This window comes from Rattus norvegicus, chromosome 20 (genome assembly GCF_021556685.1).
Source record: "Rattus norvegicus strain SHRSP/BbbUtx chromosome 20, alternate assembly SHRSP_T2T, whole genome shotgun sequence".
Lineage (NCBI taxonomy): Eukaryota > Metazoa > Chordata > Mammalia > Rodentia > Muridae > Rattus > Rattus norvegicus.
This window is the reverse complement of record NC_141553.1, coordinates 45,595,611-45,615,615: the sequence shown is the minus strand read 5'-3', so window position 1 is coordinate 45,615,615 and position 20,005 is coordinate 45,595,611. Positions and strand designations below refer to the sequence as shown.

The 20,005-nt window shown below is 39.9% G+C and overlaps 1 long non-coding RNA gene across 2 annotated transcripts in view; it reads left to right on the top strand.

Moving 5' to 3' along the window:
• Positions 1 to 17,256, top strand: part of LOC147998715 (uncharacterized) — a 53,632-nt gene extending 36,376 nt beyond the window's left edge. For both annotated transcript variants that reach the window (XR_015645250.1, XR_015645251.1), the window contains 3 exons: positions 2,015 to 2,176; positions 9,902 to 9,992; positions 15,360 to 17,256. This is a non-coding gene — a long non-coding RNA (uncharacterized LOC147998715). The remainder of the gene's footprint in view (positions 1 to 2,014; positions 2,177 to 9,901; positions 9,993 to 15,359) is intronic.
• The last annotated feature ends 2,749 nt before the right edge of the window (positions 17,257 to 20,005 follow it).

The following is a 20,005-nucleotide window of genomic DNA, read 5'->3' as shown; positions in this document are numbered from 1 at the left end:
GTTTCTGAATGTAATCTGCTAACATTCGACCATGTTTTAGGTTTATCTAGATGTAACCTCCAATTACCACAGAGAAAATTGGAAGTTTGAGCTACTGAGGAATTGTTTAATGGGGTTTAAGAGCATGTATGCTTGTTTTAAAATCACTAGATATCTATTGTGATGACTTTTAAATTACATTTATTTTATTTGTGTATATGTGTGGGAGCACACCTACCACAATGGAGGTCAGAGGACAATTATTGGGCATTGGTTCTGTCTTTCTACCATGTGGGTCCTGGAGATTGAACTCAGGTTATCAGGATGGGCGGCAAGCACCTTCCCTGGTGAGTCATCTCACTGGCCTTTGATGACTTTTAAATAAAATTGCTACAGCCACAATGGAAATTTATTTCTTCTTTCTTTCTTTCTTTCTTTCTTTCTTTCTTTCTTTCTTTCTTTCTTTTGTTTAACTTTTATTTTTCTTACAGTCCAGTCATTACCCTCTTTGGTCTGCTCTCCCACAGTTGCTCATCCCATTCCTCCTCCCCTTGTCTCCAAGAGGGCATCCCCACCCCCTACCAAACCCCTGCCAGGCTTCCCACTCTCTGAAGTCTCAAGTCTCTCACAGGTTAGGTGCATCTTTTCTCTCTGAGGAAAGACCAGGCAGCCTTCTGTTGCATATGTGTCAGGGGCCTTAGGCCAGCTAGTGTACACTGCCTGGTTGGTGGCTCATTGTCTGAGAAATCTCATGGGTCCAGGTTAGTTGAGACTGCTGGTCTTCCTATGGGATTGCTTCCTCAGCTTCTTCCAGCCTTTCCCTAATTCAACCACAGGGGTCCCAAACTTTGGTCCAATGGTTGGGTGTAAGTATCTGCTTCTGTCTCAGTCAACTTCTTTTTGACCCTCTCAGAGGAGAGCCATACTAGGCTTCTGTCTGTAAGCACACCATAGCATCAGAAATAGTGTCAGGTCTTGGAGCCTCCCCTTGAGATGGATCCCAAGTTATCCCAGTCACTAGACCTCCTTTCCCTCAGGCTCTTCTCCATTTTTGTCCCTGCAGTTCTATTAGACAGGAACAATTCTGTGTCAGAGTTTTTGACTGTGGGATGGCAACCCCATCCCTCCACTTGATGCCTTGTCTTTCTGCTGGAGGTGGGCTGTATACATTTCCTCTCTCCACTGCTGGGCATTTCATCTAGGGTCCCCCCTGTTGAGTTCTGAGAGTCTCTCACCTCTAATGTCTCTGGTATATGCTAGAGGGTCCCCCCACTTCCCATCCCCTGAGGTTGCATATTTCCATTCATTTTGCTGGTCCTCAGGGCTTCTCCTCTGTGTTCACTCTCCCCCACTCCAATACCTGATCATGTTCCCCTTTACCTCCCCTTACCTTCTCCCACTCAGGTTCCTCCCTCGCTCTGCCTCCTGTTATTACTTTCTTCTCCCACTCAAGTGGGATTGAAGCATCCTCACGTGGGTCCTTCAGTTTGTTAACCTTTTTGAGTTCTGTGGATTATGTCTTAGGTATTATGCAGTGTGATGCATTATATATTGTATATGCTTGGCTTAGAACTCTCAGCTTAGCCTGCACCATGCCTGCTTAGAGGCTGTCATGCTCCTGCCTTGATGATACTGGACTGAATCTCTGAACTTGTAAGCCATCCTTAAATTAATGTTGTCCTTTATATGAGTTGGTCATGATGTCTGTTCATAGCATGTCAGACCCTCCTGGGCCCCCTCAGTGTTTACCCCCTGCTGAGCCTTGCTGATGCATGTGAAAGCCTTTGTTCTTTAGAAAGGTACTTCCTGACCTTGCTGTTTGGCCTATGGTACCACCCAGGTGTTACCACCTTTGAAGTCAGTCCCTGGTTTTAGTTTCTGTTTTCCTGCTAAAAACATAAACTTGTTTCTCTATTGTGCTTTCAGGGGTTTTTCCATCCAATGGTTGTGGTATATATACTGTGAACCTCAGTAAAGCTTTTGCATTCTCTTAGCACAAATGACCTGAGTCTGAGTTTTTTCTTAAATCCCCCAGGCCTATGCCCAGTTCTCAGTACTGTGGTGGCATGGGCACCATCAAGTGGAGGTCTGGCCAAGACCGGGAAAGAGAGGAGCCCCTGACGGGATCGTTCCAGGAAGCTGGCCAGGGAAGTGGAAGGAACATATTGGATGAATGGGCCACAATGTTGGAGCCCCAGTAAGTGAGATACAGTGAAGGACACTGAAGGAATTGAAAGCACATGCAAAGGAAAGTAAAAAAGATTTAGGCCAGTGGTGAATAAACTTTGTACAAAGGGATAAAGTAATGGTAAAGTTTTTTTGTATATGTGTTCTTTTAGAGTTATGCTAAAATCTAGACATCTGGGTCCCCTTGGTGGGACATCATCTAGTTCTCTCCATCTATGTCTATTTGCCTGTCCTTGGTGTACCAAGCTGTCCATGTCTGTCAGTTTATGTCTGTGGTTTTTGTTTCTCATTGTTTGAATGTTTTGTGTTTCATGTTCAAAAGAAAAAAATGGTTAAAAATTTAAATGCTGGATGTTTACCCCTTGGTTTAATTTTAACTCGTTTCAAAAATCAATCAATCAATCAATCAATCAATCAATCAATCAATCAATCAATCAATCTCAGTCTCAATTGGCCTTTGGAGCCTTGAACTATAGTTAGGAGTCTAGGTCAGCTGTAGAAGCCCAATTTTAAAAAGACCAGCACCTTCTCAGCTTCTATGGTAAGGGATCTGATGGTTGTTTCTTTCAGAAAAATCTCTGTGTTTATTAGATTCAACAGATGACAAGGTACTCCTCTTAAAGTTACAGCTAGAAAAAGTAAGAATTGTGTTTGGTCTAAATCTTAAAATATGTGTAGCCACTTCGTTTTTGTTTCTGATTGGTTTTAAATGTATAAATATGCTCTACATGTCTTGGTTATAGATTATTGACTTTTAAGTTATTGGGTATGGTTAAAAATTTGTAACATTGGTAATGGAAAGTCAGCTTAAAAACTGGTAATTTGAATGGAGTCATTATAGACAACATGTGCCATAAACCAATCCAGGGAAACAGGTCTCTAAAGATAAGTCTAACTTGGGTAATATTTTATGTAATTCTTATCCTAGAAACTATACTTATAAAAGATAGGATTTAGGGAAGTATCTCTTTGAGGGATTAGAGACTGCACCATTGTGTGTTCATGTACAGGAATTGACAGCCAAACTTTGTAACATGGGAGTGATACACTTGTTGATTTTGAAGAGACTAGATTGTTTGTTGGAGGTTGAGGTTTGCTTTCCAAAGTTGTGGTTGTGCTCTGGTGTTGCAAAAGAAACTTAAAGATTGTGGTTAAATTGCCAGGGTCCATTGGCTACAGTTTGCAGTTCGATCACAGGCTCAACATTGTAACTCACACATATTTATAATTAATAAAAAAATCAAGCAGATGGAGATTGTTTCAGGATTTTTGAAGGGTTGAGACTATGAAACTTGTGAGAGCATTACAGTCTGTTTGCTTACTCCAACTGCTATTTTAATAAATACATATAGAATTATTTTGGATTTGGAGGATTTTTTATGCTGTTTCTTTACATCCTGGTGATTGTAAAAAGGTTTTAATTTAGTGATCTTGCTTATAATTTTAGAAAGCCCATAAAGTGATATCATTGAAAAGTTTTACAAAGGAATGGCTAATAGCCCTACATTATGTAAATTTTTCACTGCTTCAATACAGGAAGTTAGGACTTTGTATTTTCCAGTTTATATTATTCATTATATAGATATTTTATTAGCTGATCCCTCTAAAGAAGTTTTACTACAAGCCTTTGCTCTTACAACTGTGAGATTTAAATTTTGGAGTAATTGTTGCTTTAGAAAAGGTTCAAAGACAATGTCCTGTTCAATATTTGAGACATCAGTTATATCCTGAACAAATTGTGACACAGAAAATTCAAGATAGTTTACTTTAAATTATTTTTGAAAGCTGTTAAAGAGATGTTAACTGGCTTAAGACCTCACCTTAAGTTTACCACAGGAGGACTTAAGCCTTTGTTTGACATCCTCAAGGGAGATGCAAATCCTAATTCCCCTAGACAATTAACTGATGAGGGACTGAATAGCTTTACAGGAAGTAAAGAAAGCCATATGTCAACAACAGATACATTAATTATATAGACTATGATCAATTGTTGGTTGTTTATACCCACAGCAGTCCTTCGGCAAGAGGGACCATTAATGTAGATTTATTTTGCTTCATCTCCAAGTAAAGTTTAAACATTCTATTGTGAAGCTGTTATTGTGTTAATATAAAATTGTAGGATAGAGTCATGGAAGCATTTTGAGAAAGAACCTGATGAAACATTCCTTATTCTGGACAGCAATTAAATTGGTTATTACAAAATACTGATATTTGGAAATGTGCAAACTTTTCAGACAAAATTGATAATTTTCCTCTATACATGCTTTTGTGTTTCTTGTAAATTTACACATATAGATCATAGAAAACATGCTTACTATATTTACAGATGAGAAGACAGTATATGTGATTGGATCACATGTTTATTCTCTTGAGTTGTCCACCTGCTTCAACACAGATTATTGAATTACATGCTGTAGCCACTGTTTTTAAAATGTTAAAATCAAGCTTTCAATTTGTATACACATAGCCAATGTGTAGCCTATGGTTTACAATTGATTAAAATTTTTCCCTTTTTAGATACTGCTAACCCTCAAAATTTGCAATTATTTATGCTAAAACAACGGATGTAAGAGAATGTACTCTTCCTTTATAGGCCATTTAAGAACCAGACTGGATTGCCTGGAGGGCAATGCCACAATAGATTTGTATACCAGGCAGATTTTAAGCCTTATATAGGAACAATTAGACAATCTTATCCTTTTATTGTCAAAACAGTAATAGCTAGAGAAAATAATTTTATATTTCTAGAAAAATATACAAGTCAAATTGTAAATACAAATCCTCAGTGTCCTCAGTTTCTTCCTGTATCACATAATGGTGTTAGTCCCCGAGGCAAATAGATGTTACTCATATTTCTTGCTTTAGATATGTGATACCTTTTCGTTTCTTTGCTATTCCACTAGATGATAAAGATTGTGAGAGATTTGCTTTTAGAATCCCTTCCATAAATTTTCAGGAGCCTTCTCATCGCTATCGTTAGATTATGTTACCTCAGGGGATGGCCTACTATGTGTCAGGTGTTTGTAGCCTCTGCCCTAAAAGGCTAAAAGCTTTAGCCTTTGAGGCAGAAGTACCCACAGATATATATATTGTTCATTATATGGATGATATTTTATTAGCAGCTCAAGATGAAAAAGAGTTGTTGACAGCATATGCTGATTTACAAGAAGATTTGGATGCTACAGGGTCAATGATTGCTCCTGATAAAGTTCAAAAGAACTTCCCATATCAATATTTAGGACATGAATTATTACAAGAAGGAATTTGCCTACAAACCTTAAAATTATATTAGATACACTAAAGACCTTAAATGACTTTCAAAAATTATTAGGGGGATATAAATTGGCTTTGGTCAACATTAAAATTAACCAGGGGACAATTGAAGCCATTATTTGGAGATTTAAAAGGCGATTCCTCTTCAAATACACCTAGAGAATTAACTCCAGAAGTGCGTGAATGCTTAAATTTAGTACAACAGGCTTAGGAAGAGGCCTACCTTAATTATATTGATTATTCTAGGCTTCTTTTGTTTTTGATTTTCTTTTTATTAACTTGAGTATTTCTTATATACATTTCGAGTGTTATTCCCTTTCCCGGTTTCCAGGCAAACATTCCCCTCCCCCCTCCCCTTCCTTATGGGTGTTCCCCTCCCCACCCTCCCCCCATTGCCGCCCTCTCCCCAACAGTCTAGTTCACTGGGGGTTCAGTCTTAGCAGGACCCATGGCTTCCCCTTCCACTGGTGATCTTACTAGGATATTCATTGCTACCTATGAGGTCAGAGTCCAAGGTCAGTCCATGTATAGTCTTTAGGTAGTGGCTTAGTCCCTGGAAGCTCTGGTTGCTTGGTATTGTTGTACATATGGGGTCTCGAGCCCCTTCAAGCTCTTCCAGTTCTTTCTCTGATTCCTTCAACGGGGGTCCTATTCTCAGTTCAGTGGTTTGCTGCTGGCATTCGCCTCTGTATTTGCTGTATTCTGGCTGTGTCTCTCAGGAGCAATCTACATCTGGCTCCTGTCAGTCTGCACTTCTTTGCTTCATCCATCTTGTCTAATTGGGTGACTGTATATGTATGGGCCACATGTGGGGCAGGCTCTGAAGGTGTTCCTTCAGTCTCTGTTTTAATCTTTGCCTCTCTATTCCCTGCCAAGGGTATTCTTGTTCCCCTTTTAAAGAAGGAGTGAAGCATTCACATTTTGATCATCCGTCTTGAATTTCATTTGTTCTAGGCATCTAGGGTAATTCAAGCATTTGGGCTAATAGCCACTTATCAATGAGTGCATACCATGTGTGTCTTTCTGTGATTGGGTTAGCTCACTCAGGATGATATTTTCCAGTTCCAACCATTTGCCTACGAATTTCATAAAGGCATTGTTTTTGATAGCTGAGTAATATTCCATTGTGTAGATGTACCACATTTTCTGTATCCATTCCTCTGTTGAAGGGCATCTGGGTTCTTTTCAGCTTCTGGCTATTATAAATAAGGCTGTGATGAACATAGTGGAGCACGTGTCTTTTTTATATGTTGGGCATCTTTTGGGTATATGCCCAAGAGAGGTGTAGCTGGATCCTCAGGCAGTTCAATGTCCAATTTTCTGAGGAACCTCCAGACTGATTTCCAGAATGGTTTTACCAGTCTGCAATCCCACCAACAATGGAGGAGTGTTCCTCTTTCTCCGCATCCTCGCCAGCATCTGCTGTCACCTGAGTTTTTGATCTTAGCCATTCTCACTGGTGTGAGGTGAAATCTCAGGGTTGTTTTGAATTGCATTTCCCTTATGACTAAAGATGTTGAACATTTCTTTAGGGGTTTCTCAGCCATTCGGCATTCCTCAGCTGTGAATTCTTTGTTTAGCTCTGAACCCCATTTTTTAATAGGGTTATTTGTCTCCCTGCGGTCTAACTTCTTGAGTTCTTTGTATATTTTGGATATAAGGCCTCTGTCTGTTGTAGGATAGGGAATCTTCTGCTCCCGAGATTCTCTCTTCCATCTCTTGTATTCTGTTGGTGAGGCTTCTATCTACAGCTCCTTGTCTCTTCTTTTGATTTTCTATATCCAGGGTTGTTTCCATGTGTTCTTTCTTGATTGCTTCTATTTCCATTTTTAATTCCTTCAACTGTTTGATTGTGTTTTCCTGGAATTCTTTCAGGGATTTTTGTGATTCCTCTCTGTAGGCTTCTACTTGTTCTCTAAGGGAGTTCTTCACGTCTTTCTTGAAGTCCTCCAGCATCATGATCAAATATGATTTTGAAACTAGATCTTGCTTTTCTGGTGTGTTTGGATATTCCATGTTTGTTTTGGTGGGAGAATTGGGCTCCAATGGTGCCATGTAGTCTTGGTTTCTGTTGCTTGGGTTCCTGCGCTTGCCTCTCGCCATCAGATTATCTCTAGTGTTACTTTGTTCTGCTATTTGTGACAGTGGCTAGACTGTCCTATAAGCCTGTGTGTCAGCAGTGCTGTAGACCTGTTTTCCTGTTTTCTTTCATCCTGTTATGGGGACAGAGTGTTCTGCTTTCGGGCGTGTAGTTTTTCCTCTCTACAGGTCTTCAGCTGTTCCTGTGGGCCTGTGTCTTGAGTTTACCAGGCAGTTCACTTGCAGCAGAAATGTTGGTCTTACCTGTGGTCCGGAGGCTCAAGTTTGCTCGTGGGGTGTTGCTTATGAGCTCTCTGCGGCGGCAGCAACCAGGAAGATCTGCGCAGCCCTTTCCGGGAGCTTCTGTGCACCAGGGTTCCAGATGGCGTTTGGTGTTTTCCTCTGGCGTCCAAGATGTGTGCAGAGTGCAGTCTCTTCTGGTTTCCCAGGCGTGTCTGCCTCTCTGAAGGTTTAGCTCTCCCTCCCATGGGATTTGGGTGCAGAGAACTGTTTATCCGGTCTGTTCTTTCAGATTATGGCGGTGTCTCAGGCGCAGCGGTCCTCCTGCTCCTGGGCCCTCCTCTGCGGGAACCCAGAGGCCGTATACAGTTTCCTCTTGGGCCAGGGATGTGGGCAGGGGTGGGCAGTGTTGGTGGTCTCTTCCGCTCTGCAGTCTCAGGAGTGCCCACCTGATCAGGCGGTGAGGTCTCTCTCCCACGTTGTCTGGGAGCAGAGAGCTGCTGCGGGGTGGGATTCGAGGGTTTGGGGCTCCCGGTAAACACAGGAAGTGCCCGGTCCTAGAGGAATTCTGCCTCTGTGTGTCCCGAGTTCACCAGGCAGGTCACTTGCAGCAGAAAAGTTGGTCTTACCTGTGGTCCCGAGGCTCAAGTTCGCTCGAGGCGTGCTGCCCACGAGCTCTCTGTGGCGGCAGCAACCAGCTTGTTTTTGATTTTTATATCTGCTCATTCCCCTATGTGGCTTTTTTTTTTTTTTTTTGCAGAATGGCCCTTTAATATGGGTTTATTTACAAGCTTCTCCTGAAAAAATAGTGATGGCTTATCCTCAGGCCATTGCTCAATTACTGTTCAAAGCTCAAAAAAATTAGCTTACAGACCTTTGGCAAGGAACCAGATCTTATTATTACTCCCTATACCAAGGAACAGCTACAATATTTAGACCAGGGACTTACAGATTGGGCTATTTTAATGTGCACTTGTGTTAGACAGTTTGATAACCATATCCTGACAATAAGATTTGTCAGTTTTTAAAAATGCATCCAGTAATTTTTACACAAATTATTCTTAGTTCCCCTTTGCAAAAGGTTCATTTAGTATCTACTGATGGCCCCCTCAATGGATGTGCTATGATAGTGTCTAGAGGGAAGGTAGAGGTTATGAAAATTCCTAATTGTTCTATACAGCTGACAGAATTGAAAGCCTTACAACTTGCTTTGATAATGTTTCAGGAAACATTGATAGTAAACATGTGTCTCAGATTATTTCACCCCTTGAGACTTCTGCCTTTGTTGCTTCTGTTTCATCCATTTGTGCCTGCTTAGTACAAGTACAGGCTTTGCTATGGCAGCATTGGGAAACTCTTTTTGTAGGCCATATCAGAGGACATTCCATGTTACCTGGCTCCGTAGCACAAGGCAATTAGTTGGCTGATTCTTGTACTCAGTCTCAGTGTTATTACATGTTAAAATTAGTACTGCCTATGATAAAGCTTTATAGATGCATAGAAATTTTCATGTTAATGCTAATTCTTTGAGGTTTCACAATGGAGTAACTAAAGAACAAGCAGCCCAAAAAGTCAGTTAATGTTCCCAGTGTGCCCCATTTATTTCCTCTCCCAATTTGGGAGTTAACCCAAGAGGGTTACAGCCTAATGATATTTGACAATTACCATATTATTGATATACCTTATAATTCTCAAAGGCAAGGTCTTATAAAACAGGTATTATAAAACTTTAAAACAATATATTCATAAATAAAAAGGGGGAGTTATATCCCTGTATACAACACAACTATTTAAATAATGCTCTTTTTATTTTAAATTTTAAAATTTGGATACCAAGGAACTCTCTGAGTGTCTATGGCACCCTGCAACTAGGCATACTTATGCCTAGGTGAAATGGAAGGATCCACTAAACTGACATATTGCATGATCATGTTCAGGTATTTAATATGAGGAAGAGGGCATATTTGTGTTTTTTATGCAGGATGTTGCAGAAGTGTGCTAGCTGCCAGAGTGGCTGGTGAGACATGCTGATGCTGGGACAAAGAATGTTGACCTCTGAGCTTGCTGAGTGCCCCGACAATGGTAACTGGGAAGCTGTTTTGGACGTATGTTCCTGACCCATCTTTGCTTGCCTATATCCCAGTTCGGACAAGCTGCCTTACTTCAAACTTTTAGACCCTGTGGGACAGAGAACATGGAGAATGTGGAAAATGCCTTCAGAAAATCAAAGAGAAGTATGACTCTTTTCTTTCCTTTAATGTGACAAGTTATTCTGATTCAATCATAGACTGGTCAATCCAATATTGGAAATAACAGTTTTCACTTGGAAGATTGGTTCTGGACATTTTAAGAGATATTTAAAAATTCACAATTGTCTTATATGAAGTTACACTTACAGTGGATAAAATTGATACAGGATCTGGATTTTGAACAAATGTTAGTGTGTGTGTTTAAACTCCTAATCTTTTATTAATTGGTCATGTTAAAATTATTTCTGTTTCTTCTACAGTATTTAATGTAAGTTATATTGATTGTATACTTTCTAATAATTTTGTTACTGTATTGAAATCTGGCATGTACCAGCTTTTGTTTTATTGCTTGTGAGTATTATAGGACCTTGGTATTCTGAAAAAGGCTTGCAAATACTGGAAGAAGTGAGTCAGGTTTTAAGCAGAAGCAATAGAATAGTGGGTTTGATTATTGCTGGTAGAGTGGTATAGCTATTTAATTAATAGCACCATTACTTTGACCCAAGAAGTTACTACGGTTACTTTTGTTAATCATTTAACAAAAATGTTAATGTTTTGAGTATTCAAGAAGATTTATGCATTTGGAACAATGGATTGATGATCTTTGTGTTACCCGAATGGTACTAATACTAGAGATAGTCTATTCTTTGCAGGAATGCCATCTATGTGAAGCTGCTGGGAACCAGAGAACTCTGCCCTGGCTTAGTTCCACTGCCTGTCAGTCATTCAGGAGAGGGTCAGCTGATCCTGAACTGTCATGGGAGAGACTTTTACATTATCACTGCTATTGTAGCAGCCATTGCCACTGTGGCCACTGCAGCTGCAGTGTCTGGGATTGCCCTCTCCCAATCTATTGTTAAGGCAAGCGAAGTGGATAAACTTTCAGGAGAAGTTGCTGACAATTGGGAATTCTAAATCTAAATCTTCAGTCAGAGATTTTACAGGAACAGTTTGATCTCTTATGGCTTCCTGTTCTCCTATTTTCACGTTTGTGTAAAACCTTACAGTGACCCTCGGGGTTTTGGCTCTCCATGCTGCAGTAGTTTGCCTTTTGCTTCTTATCACATGCACAGACAGCATTCCCAGTCCCAGGCAGTGACTAAGCAGGTGTTGCTCTCCTTGGCTGGAGACAATCCCTTTGTCCAAATCTGGCTCAGCCTTTACGAGAAGTAGTTAGCCAAAGACGGGCAACTCTTTGTGACCAAAGGGGCTCTGAGACTGGCAGAGATTCCCAAAGACGGACAAGGGGAGTGATTTTCCCAAAGTGACCCAAGACAGGCACTACATTAAAAAAATAAAACAGAGGGACTTGTCGGACCTTCCTGCGCCCCATCAGTGTTTATCCCCTGCTGAGCCTTGCTGACACATGTGAAAGGCTTTGTTCTTTAGAAAGGTACTTCCTGGCCTTGCTGTTTGGCCTATGGGCAGTAACACCTGGGCAGTAACACCTTTGAAGTCAGTCCCTGGTTTTAGTTCCTGTTTTTCTGCTGAGAATGTAAACTTGTTTCTCCATTGTGCTTCCAGGGGTTTTCCCACCCAGTTGGGGTATATATACTATAACATCAGTAAAGCATTGGCATTCTCTTAGCACAAATGACTCGAATCTGTATTTTTTCTTAAATCCCCCCAGGCCTACGCCTGGTTCTCGGTACCATGGCAGTGAGGGCATCATCAATAGTAAAACCTTAATTAAGACACAAGTTGGTACCAGGGATTGGGTTATTGCTGTGATAGGCCTTACCATGTTTTTTGTTTGGAAGTATGTGGATTTTGGGACTTTGGATTTGGAAACTAGAAGAATGCTTTAAATGGGGCTTAATGGGTTATCCTCATATGAATAGGGAAGAATTTGTTTCTGAGAGTGATTTGAATTGTGAAGACCTGGCCCAAGAGATTTCAGTGGAGAATTTCAATATTTGGCCTAGAGACTGTTCTTGTGGGATTTTTGTGAAGAGTATAACTGGTTTTAGCCCTTGCCTGAAGAGTCTGTCTGAGGCTAAGATGAAGAGACTCAGATTAATTGCATTGACAAAGAAAGTCTCAGAAACACCCATCATGAGACTTAACTTTCTAGTTAAGTGTCCTGAAGAGTATTTTGAATAAGCATAGCAAACTTAGAAAGGAAAAATATAAAATATATAGGTCGAGTATTAAAAGAGCACCAGGAAGGGAAATGGAGCTAAATTCTGTGTTCATGAATATTAAATTAAATTAGGGAGTGGAAAGTTTAGGGAGTGGGGCTTTGGGGCAAGATCCTATTCAGTTAAATTTTGATCCAGGCATGGTGGTAGACACATTTAATCCCAGGAGATAAAGCCAAGCAGACCTCTGAGCTCAAGGCTAGTCTGGGACAGATAGAACAAGTTGTAGGTGAAGAAAAGCTTAAGTTCAGGTAAGGTGGTACACACTTTTAATCCCAGGAGACAGGCATGCAGATTTCTGAGTTCAAGGTCCAGGACAGCCAAGCTTAGGTGGAATTTTTGGGGTGACTTAAGTATAGTATATATCATCTTCAAATAGTGATAATTTGGTTTCTTTCTTTCCAAGTTGTATCCATTTGACCCCCTTTTGTTGTCTGATTGCTCTGGCTGAGACTTCGAGTACTATATCGAATAAGCAGGGAGAGAGTGGACAGCTTTGTCTAGTCCCTGATTTTAGTGGGATTGCTTTAAGTATCTCTCCATTTAACCTAATATTTGTTGTTGGTTTGCTGGATATTGTTTTTTTCATGTTTAGGTATGGGATTTGAATTCTTGATCTCTCCAATACTTTTAACATGAAGGGGTGTTGTATTTTGTCAAATGCTTTCTCAGCATCTAATGAGACAACCATGTGGCTTTTTTCTTTGAATTTGTTTATATAGTAAATTATGTTAATGAATTTTCATATACTGAACCAAGCTTGCATCCATGGCATGAAACCTACTTGATGGTGGTGAATAATGGTTTTGATGTGTTCTTTGATTTGGTTTGGTAGAATTTAATTGAGTATTTTTACATCAATATTCATAAGGGAAATTGGGTTGAAATTTTCTTTGTTGGGTGTAGTTTAGGTGTCAGAGTAATTGTGATTTTATAGAATGAATTAGGTAATGTTCCTTCTGTTTCTGTTTTTGAGGAGTATTGGTATTAACTCTTCCTTGAAGGTCTGGTAAAATATTGCACTAAGGCCATCTGGCCCTGTTTTTTTTTTTATTTTTTGGAATTTTTTAAAATGACTTTAATATTTTTTAGGGGATATGGACTTGTTTGGGTAGTTTATCCACTCTTGATTTAACTTGGTACCTTGTATCTGTCTAGAAAAATCAACCATTTCATCGAGGTTTTCTTGTTTTGTTGACTAGAGACTTTTGTAGTAGGAACTACTGATTTTTTAAAAGTTCCTCAGTTTTTGTTGCTTTGTCTCACCTTTTATTTCTGATTTTGTTAATTGAGATACTGTCTCTGTGCCCTTTAGTTAGTTTGACTAGGGGTTTAGCTATCTTGTTGATTTTTCTCAAAGAACTAACTGTTGGTTTTCTTGATTCTTTGTATAGTTCTCTTTGTTTCTATTTGGTTGATTTTAGCCATGAGTTTGACTATTTTCTGCCCTCTACTACTCTTGAGTGTGTTTGCTTCTTTTGTTCTAAGGCTTTCAGGTATGGTATTATATTGCTAGTGAAGGAGCTCTTCAATTTCTTTAGGAGGGTACTTAGTGCTATTCATTTTCCTCGTAGCACTGCTTTCATTGTGTCCCATAAATTTGGGTATGCTGTCTCACCATTTTCATTGAATTCCAGGAAGTTTTTAGTTTCTTTCTTTCTCCATTTCATGACCAAGTTATTATTGAGTAGAGAGGTACCATGAGGTGCTGAGATATCTGTTAAATATATTTGGTTCATATCCTCTATTAGTTTCACTGTATCTATGTTTAGTTTCTGTCTCAATGACATGTCCATTGGTGAGAGTGGGGTATTGAAGTCTACCACTATTATTTTGTGGGATTCAATGTGTGTTTTGAGCTTTAGTAAAATTTCTTTTATGGATGTGGGTATCCTTGCATTTGGGGTATTCATGTTCAGAATTGAATCTTTTTCTTGGTGAATTTTTCCCATGATGAATATGAAATGTCCCTCTTCATCTTGCTTAATAACTTTTGGTTGAAAGCCTATTTTATTGAATACTAGAATGCCGACTCTTGCTTGTTTCTTGGGACCGTTTGCTTGGAAGACTTTTTTTCCTGCCTTTTACTCTGAGGTAGAGTCTGTCTTTGTCATTGAGGTATATTTTTTTGTATGCAGCAAAATTCTGGATCCTGCTTGCATATCCAGTCTGTTAGCTTATGTCTTTTTATTGGGGAGTTGAGTCTGCTGATATTGAGAGATATTAAAGTCAGATGATTGTTAGTTACTGTTATGTTTGTTGTAGGTGGTAGTATGTGTATTGATTCTCTCCTCCCTCCTTTCAAGTCTTGAAGGTGAGGCACGTACTCTTCCACTGAGGCCAGACAAGGCAGCCCAGCTAGAAGAACAAACCCCAGACAGGCAACAGCTTTTGGGATAGCTCCTGCTCCAGTTGTAAGGGACCCAATGAAGACCAAGCTGTACATCTGTTACATATGTGTGGGGAAGCCTAGGTCCAGCCCATGTATGTTCTTTGGTTGGTGGTTCAGACTCTGAGAGCCACAAAAGTCCAGGTTAGTCGACTCTGTTGGTCTTCCTGTGGAGTTCCTATCCCCCAGAGGCTGCAATCCTTCCTCCTATTCTTCCCTAAGAGACCCCAAGCTCTAGCCACTGTTTGGCTGTGGGTTTCTGCATCTGTCTGAGTCAGCTGCTGGGTAGAGCCTCTCAGAGGAAAACATGCTAGGTTCTTGTCTGCAAGCATAAAAAGGTATCATTAACAGTGTCAGGAATTGGTACCCCGTTGCTGGTAGGAGTGCAAACTTGTACAACTACTTTGGAAATCAATTTGGCATTTCCAAAATCAGAAAACTGAGAATAGTTCTACATCAAGAACCAGCTATACCACTCCTGATCATATATGCAAAAGACGTTCCACCATCCCACAAAGACACGTGCTCATCGTAGCTTTGTTCATAATAGCCCGTAACTGGAAACCTACATGTCCCTCAACTGAAGAGTGGATAAAGAAAATGTAGTACATCTATACAATGGAATGCTATTTAGCTATTAAGAACAAAGACATCCTATATTTTGCAGGTAAATGGGTAAATATTAAGAATATTATCCTGAGTACAGTAACCCTGTCCCCAAAACACATAGTTTTCAATTCATATTTCTTATTTTGTGTATGTTTGTGTATATTCTCTCTCTGTCTCTCTGTCTCTGACTCTCTCTCTCTGACTCTCTCTCAGAGACCCAAGATGCCAGAAGAACAGGTTGGATCCCCTACAGATGGAATTATAGGTAGTTGTGCCACTTGACCTGTGACCTGTGAGCTAAACTGAAATCTTCCTAAGGAGCAGTAAACAGCAAGACAGACCATTGCACCATCTGTTAAGCCTATGGACATTTGTTTGTATAGATTTTCTGCAGCATTCCACTAAACAAAGCTTCTCATTCATTTCACTAATTCCCAGATAAGCTTAAAGTTATAACTGTTGAACGTGGCAAAGTACTTGATAGTTTTAGGTACTGTGCACATCCAGACTATCCCAAGATGATGAGGTGTCCCAGGCTTTCCATGCATGCCTTAGTTTAGCATCAAAAGTCCCTCATGTAGAGAGTGACTTGGTTCCAGACAAACTGTGACAGCTGGCCACCACAGGCTTGGCTAAATCTTCTTTGTATGTTTTCAACTCACATGTCTCAGTGAGAAACAACGACAGGGATTTTGGGTCTCAAGGAACCTGCACTGATTTATTTATGTGCTTCATTCTGTTACAACATGAAGATGAACAGCAAGAGAAAAATATTTTTGGATAACAATGAATCAAGTTGGGCTTTCTTCTTGAATATTCCATGACTGAACAGACTTTGTCTCCTCCAAGATAAACCTCATCCTCTCAGAATTTGGAAGTAGGTTTTATGCCTAAAGATTTCAGGCACTTTTGTATCTGGCAATACAGGACAATATCAATATATACTCCCAACTCTTGGCTTCTGTGGGAAGATGATTCTCATTTCAGCTTACTGAAGGGCTCTTTCTTTCTTTCTTTCTTTCTTTCTTTCTTTCTTTCTCTCTTTCTTTCTTTCTCTCTTTCTCTCTTTCTCTCTTTCTCTCTTTCTCTCTCTCTCTCTCTCTCTCTCTTTCTCTCTCTTTCCTTCCTTCCTTCCTTTTCCCTCCCACCCCCTCTCTCTGTGAGACACAGTCTTACTATGTTGTCTAGACTGACCTTGAAGTCATCATTCTGCTGCTTCAGACTCCCTAGCATCAGGATTCTAGACATACGATACCATGCCCACCCTAAGAGTGGTGCATCACTTAATCCTCTTGTGGGGAAGAAATGGAAGACCGCTTTGGTTTCCAAGACATTCCTCATGGAGCCACAGTGAGAATAGGCAGTCAGTGGCACTACAATTTGAGGTGGCTGAATGGTTTACTCTGGGCTCCAGACCAAATAAGAGCTCTGGGGAAAATCATTCTCACACCCACGCTGGATGCACACACCCTTGAAACTCTCCTTCCTGCTCTGCAGCCCCCAAATGAAATCCTTATACTCCAGGAAGCAGCAGGCTCTTTCATTGCTGTCTCTGGGCTACAAGAATCAAAGACTGAAATGGATGTTTTCCTCTGAGAACTGGCACCGCACGGAAGGAAGGAAATGCCTACTCTAATTCAGGCATGTTTTAATCTCTGGAGGAGGGGGGGCGGGGAGGGGGCCAAACTGGCCACAGAAGCAGTGGGAAAGTCATCAATTTTGTCTCCCATCCCAGCAATGAAGTATTCTTCCTTTAGAGTGCTGCCCACCCTTTTTATTTTTCTCTTAAAAGGACTTGGATAATGAACAATCACTTTTTAAATTCTAAGTTCAAAAATCTCTCTGTAAAGGAAGAAAAGGGAGTTTTTTTGAGTAAATCTCCAGCGGCTGGCCGAGTCATTTCAAATGCTCAGAAACCTCAGAATTCACGCACGCCTCGTGACTTCACCATCTGCATATGATCTGAAGAATCAAAACAAATCACTAAGTCTTTACCCTCTTTCTTTGATATTTTTTAATATCTTAAGGCTGTACTCTCTCTTTTTTTCCATCTTTTATATAATTGTCTAGGGTCCAAAGACATAAATAAAATGCCATGGTGATTCAGTTTTTAAAACGCAGGTTCTTTGGTCTGAACTTAATTATAAGGCCACAACTAGGCAAGTGAGAATTAGAAAGAGAATAATTGTACTATCAATTGGCAAAGGTTTGTCACTTTTGTTACTTTTGTGGCTCTGAGTAAGAAACTGAAACAACACTGAGGGATAGCTAGAGTGTGTAACCTCACTGCTTTGTTTTTCTGTTTGTAGCTACACATATCTAAATTTAAAAGGAGAAGAATAAGGTACCCTAGTGGAGGGTGCTGGCTTATTTTCATTGGCCGTGCATGTTGGCACATGCCTTTGCTGTCTCAGTTTTGGTTATGCTAACATCTGTGAAGGGAATGCCTCTTAGAAGCCATATACATAAGTATACAAATGTAAAATTTCTGGAGTATCTAGCAGTTATGTTTTTAAGGGGCCGGAGATTAAAACATGCCTTACACACGCTAAGCTGACACTCTACAATTGAGCCATGTCCTACCTATCTCTGCATATGTACATATGCATATCTATGTGAATACAGAAGGGAGACATACACAGAGGGAGAGGGAGAAGGAAAAGGAGATGGAGGAGGGAGGGAGAGGTAGGGGGAGAGAGAGAGAGAGAGAGAGAGAGAGAGAGAGAGAGAGAGAGAGAGAGAACACCCAATGTCAAATACTCACTGGTTGAATCAGTGTTCTTACTGGAAGAATTCATTGTTGCTTCTTCAAGTCCTGAGTTCCTGAGTTTGACGCATTTTGGAGAATCATCTTTTAAGCTTTCGTTCATGGAAGAGCCTTCCTGTCTAAAGAGGAGTGTCAGAGCTGACCTTCCTATCGATGTTCCTTACAGAAACAAAGATTTTCTCAATTACATTTTCAATCAATTTCTATATCCACTTCATTATATTTAAAATTTAATTTTCAAATAAAACGTCCTTTGGATTTTTAAAGTAACTTTGCTCCTCCTATCACCTCTCATTTCCATATTCAGAATCTCAATTATGTTATGATATGTCTGACAATAATTGCTTTGTAAAATGTCATGAACTGAGATAATAGGGAGGCTATATTCATAAAATGTTCTCTCACTGTTAACACTAAAGGCTTGATTCATAAATTTGAAGGAAAACTTTCATGGTTATGTGAACTAGTGGGGAGTCATAGTATCTTAAGTCAAATGTCGTAGGGTGCTGGGCCTAGTCCCCTTTGGGAGTTTTTGAATTTGGGTTAACATCAAATGTTGGAGTATTTTCCTTTAAAAGTACCAAAAGAAATTCTGTAGAAATTTGTGTTCTGAAACTTGAATCCTCAGTTTTAAATATGACCCTTTGGTTCTCTTTTTGGGTCATTTTGAACAGTTGGTGGTCAGCAGATAGGTCTACCCACAAAGGCTGGACTTTTTTTTTTTTTTTAAATCAGTATACTGGCAAGATGAATAACCTCAAATTACACTAATTACTGGATGCTTTTGTCAAATTACACTAATTATAGGAGGCTTTTGAGAGCTTCACCTCTTGGTTCTCTTCCCACTCTTGATGCACTCGCACTTGCAGTGGGAACAGCTTTCGAGACACGTTCTAGAACTCAAGTCATTCCAGTCAGAACCTGGCCAAGACAGTGCCGGACGGACCCTGTGCTATGCAATGGAGGGGTGAAGGAACAGTGTGGTCCACTGGCCCTGTAAGGAGAATGCAGTCTGGCAACTGGAAGACACATGCAAAATTACTCTGTTAGAGCATGAACTCTTCTATTGTCGAGTTGTAAAGAGAGAGCTATTTGAGCTTTCTTATTCATTACCATTATGGGGTTAGAAACGCTTCTTTTTGCTTCAGATGCTCGCCTCCTAACTCTTCCTATATAGGGCAGCTAGGCACTCCATTCTGGTTAGTTGAGTTGTTAAGTTTACACTGTGAACTTTTAAATTTAGCATTCATTAAAATTCGTACTATGTATAGAGTCTTGGAAATCATTACTACACCAATAGATAGATGATGAATGGTGATCACAGAGGTCTCGAGTCTCTTCTGGGGTTGGGGACCCAGAGATTCAATCACCATAGTGAAGACACTGAAGAGACAATTTATTATCTATATTACCACTAGTTTTCTTTTATAACAAAATAGAAACAAAAAACAAAATATAAAAAAAACAAACCCCAAAACAACAGCAACAACAAAAAATCCAAAGAATATCTTCATCTCTACTACCCTGACCTTAAGATTAGCCTCTGTACTTCTCTAGTTGACATTTGCTCAATTTCTGGTCCAGTCCTGGAGCTGTGTCAGCATTCATCTGGCTAGGACCTGCTTTATCCTCGTCAAGAATCAAATTTGGGGCCAAGAGAGCCCCTCAGTTGTCTTTGTGAGATAAGTACCTTGTAACCTCATTACTCTTCAGGAAATAGGGATAAAATCTAGTTTCAGTGGAAAAAGAAATTGTGGAGGAGTCTTTAGAAGATAAAAAAAAAAAAACAACCTTTATATCCATGTTACTTAAACTGGGTGGGTCAGGATGAACTCGATTTCAAACAACAAGGGTTAATAGTAAGATGATTTGTATAACATACCCAGTTTAAATGTGGTAGGTAGCAAGGAGGTCAAAGCCATTAAATGACACACATCTTGGTGGTCAGTAAAAGTGAGCATTAAAAAAAAAGAAAAACAAAGCCTATTTATTTCTAGTTGGGTAAATGCTAAGCAGACGGCATTGAATGTAGGAGCTGCAGTGATAAATTCCCCATCTTCCACGTAACCACTATGGTGATGAGGTTGGTTTC